General features: G+C 35.6%; 1 non-coding gene across 1 annotated transcript; it reads right to left on the bottom strand.

Annotated features, from left to right (window-relative positions):
• Positions 1 to 777: 777 nt before the first annotated feature.
• Positions 778 to 884, bottom strand: LOC125113872 (U6 spliceosomal RNA). Its single transcript, XR_007131620.1, has one exon. It is a non-coding gene; the product is annotated as a U6 spliceosomal RNA (small nuclear RNA).
• Between the last annotated feature and the right edge of the window lie 2,558 nt (positions 885 to 3,442).

The raw sequence follows: 3,442 nt of genomic DNA, 5'->3' as shown, positions 1-3,442 counted from the left end.
TATTTTATGGTTTTAGCCCCTTTTTTATATCTTCATGTTTATCCTTTTGCCATTCCTTGTTTTTATCATCGCTTTTACAGATAGGATTTTTTTTTCCTTTTAGTATTGTATACTGGCTTATTAAAATGATTACTTTCCAATTGTGATTTCTTCCATTGTATATTTTCTTACTTCTTTCCTATTTAGAGGAAACCTTTTGGTATTTCTTTTAGAATGTGTCTTAGTATTGTATTCTTTTAGTTTTGTTTGTTGGAGAAATTTTTATTTCTACTATTTTAAATGATATTCTTGCTGGGTAGATATTCTAGGATACATATTTATTTCCCTCTTAGAACTTTGAATATGTCTTGCCACACTCTTTTGGCGTAGTGTTTCTGTAGAGAAATCAGCTGATAGGCTTATGGGGGGTTCCCTTAAAATTTAACTTTTTCTCTTGCTGCCTTTAGAATCCTCTCCTAATCTTTCACTTTTGATATCAATATTTTTATTATATGTCTTGGTGTAGTGTTCTGTTTGGATTCAACTTGTTTGGGACCCTCTGTTCTTCCTGTATCTTAATATCTGTTTCCTTTAGATTTAGAAAGTTTTCAGCCATAGTTTCTTCAAATATGTTTTCAGTTTCCTTTTTCTTCTCCTTCTGAAATCGCTATTATGCATAGACTGGCTTGCTTTACATTATCCCATGGATCTCCCACATTGCTTTCATGTGTTTTCATTTTGTTTCCTGTCTGTTGTCCCAATTGGGTGATTTCCATTATTCTATCTTCCACATTGCTTATAAATATGAACTGCTTCACTAATTGGCATATCATACTTGTGCAGGGGCCATGCTAATCTTCACTGTATTGTTCCAATTTTAGTATATGTGCTGTTGAAGCAAGAACTTTGCCAAGACTTAGCTCAAGTAGCATACCATCTATATTTTCTTCTAGTAGATCTATGCTTTCAGATCTTTTATTCAAGTCTTTAGTCCATTTTGAGTTAATTTTCATGTATAGTATAAGGTAGTTGGTCAAGTTTCATTCCTTTGCATGTGGCTGTTCTGTTTTCCCAGTACCTTTTATTAAAGAGACTGTCCCCTGCATTGTGTAGTCCGCACTCCTTTGTCATAAATTAACTGACCACGTATGCATGCATTTATTTCTGGGCTCTCTATTCTGTTCCAATGATCTATGTTTCTGTTTTTATAGCAATAAAATGTTGTTTTAATTACCATAGCTTTGTAATATAATTTGAAATCAGAGCATGATTTATTCATCCTTGTTCCTCCTTATCAAGATTTATTTCTCTATTTGATTTTTTCTCTTAATAATTTTTATTTTTTATGTTATAGCTGGTTTACAGTGTTCTGTCAATTTTCTACTGTACTGCAAGGTGACCCAGTCACATATACATGTATACATTTTTTTTCACACATTATCATTCTCCATCATAAATGACTAGATATAGTTCCCAGTGTTTTACAGCAGGATCTCATTGCTTATCCATTCCAAAGGTAATAGTTGGCATCTGTTAACCCCAAATTCCCAATCTATTCCACTCCCTCCCCCTCCCCCTTGGAAACCACAAGTCTGTGTTCCATGTCCATGATTTTCTTTTATGTGGAAAGGTTCATTTGTGCTATATATTAGATTCCAGATATAGGTGATATCATATGATAATTTTGTTTCTGACATTTCACTTAGCATGAGAGTCTCTAGTTCCATCCATGTTGCTGCAAATGGCATTACTTTGTTCTCTTTTATGGATAAATAGTATTACATTGTGTATTTACACCACTTCTTAATCCAGTCATCTGTCAATAGACATGTAGGTTGTTTTCATGTGTTGGCAATTGAGAAGTGCTGCAATGAATATGTGGGTACATGTGTCTTTTTAAAGGAAAGTTTTGTCAGCATATGTGCTCAAGAGTGGAATTGCTGGGTCATATGGTAGTTCTATGCATAGATTTCTAAGGTATCTCCATATTGTTTTCCATAGTGGTTGCTCCAAGTTACATATCCACCAAAATTATAGGAGGGTTCCTTTTTCTCCACACCCTCTCCAGCATTTGTTATTTGTGGCCATCCTGACTGGTGTGAGGTGGTACCTCATGGTAGTTTTGATTTGCACTTCCTTAATAATTAGTGATGAGGATTTTTTGCATGTTCTTGTTGCCCACCTATATATCTTCTGAAATGTCTATTCAGGTCTTTTGCCCATTTTTCAGTTGGGTTGTTAGCTGTTTTGCTATAGAGTTGTATAAGTTTTTTGTATATTTTAGAGATAAAGCACTTGTAAGTTGCATCATTTGAATCTATTTTCTCCCATTCTGTAAGGTTTTTTTTTTGTTGTTGTTTTTATTGCTTCCTCTGCTGTGCAAAAGTCTGTCAGTTTTATTAGGTCCCATTGGTTTATTTTTACTTTTATTTTTGTTGCTTTGGGAGACTGACCTGAGAAAACAATTGTAAGATTGATATCAGAGAGTGTTTTGCCTATGTCCCCTTCTAGGAGTTTGATGGTGTCTTGTGTTACATTTAAGTCTTTACACTGGGAGTTCCCGTTGTGGCTCAGTGGTTAGTGAATCCAACTAGGAACCGTGAGGTTGTGGGTTTGATCCCTACCTTGCTCAGTGGGTTAAGGATCTGGCATTGCTGTGAGGTGTGGTGTAGGTTGCAGATGCAGCTTGGATCCTGCGTTGCTGTAGCTCTGGCATAGGCCACTGGCTACAGCTCCAATTAGACCCCGAACCTGGGAACCTCCATGTGCCACAGGAGTGGCCCAAAAAATGGCAAAAAGACCAAAAAAAAATCTTCAAGCCATTTTGAGTTTACTTTTGTGCATGGCTTGAGGGTGTGTTACAGCTTCATTGATGTAAATGCAGTTGTCCAGGTTTCCCACCACCACTTGATCAAAAGACTTTTTCCCATTTTGTATTCTTAACTTCTTTGTTGAAGATAAATTGACCATGGGTGTGGGGTTTATTTCTGGATTCTCTGTTCTGTTCCATTCATCTGTATGTCTGTTTTGGTACCAGTATCACACTGTCTTGATTACTATGGCTTTGTAATACTGCCTGAGGTTTTGGAGAGTTTTGGCCCCTGCTTATTTTTTTTTTCCCTCAGAATTGCTTTGGCAATTCTGGGTCTTTTATGCTTCCATATAGATTTTTGGATTGTTCGTTCTAGTTCTATGAAAAATGTCATGGGTAATTTGATAGGGATTGCATTGAATCTATAGATTACCTTGGGTAGTATGGCCATTTTTACAATATTAATTTTTCCAACCCAGGAGCATGGAATATCTTTCCATTTCTTTGAATCCTTTCCTTGATTAATGTTTTATAGTTCTCACCATATAAGTCTTTCACCTCCTTTCTTCCAGGAATTTGATTTTTTCGGGGTGCAATTTGGAAATGTATTTTTATATTCTAATAGTTCATTGTTAGTATACATAAATGTGA

This window comes from Phacochoerus africanus, chromosome 1, assembly GCF_016906955.1.
Source record: "Phacochoerus africanus isolate WHEZ1 chromosome 1, ROS_Pafr_v1, whole genome shotgun sequence".
Lineage (NCBI taxonomy): Eukaryota > Metazoa > Chordata > Mammalia > Artiodactyla > Suidae > Phacochoerus > Phacochoerus africanus.
Note: the sequence above shows the minus strand (reverse complement) of the source record. Positions and strands in the feature narration are given on the sequence as shown.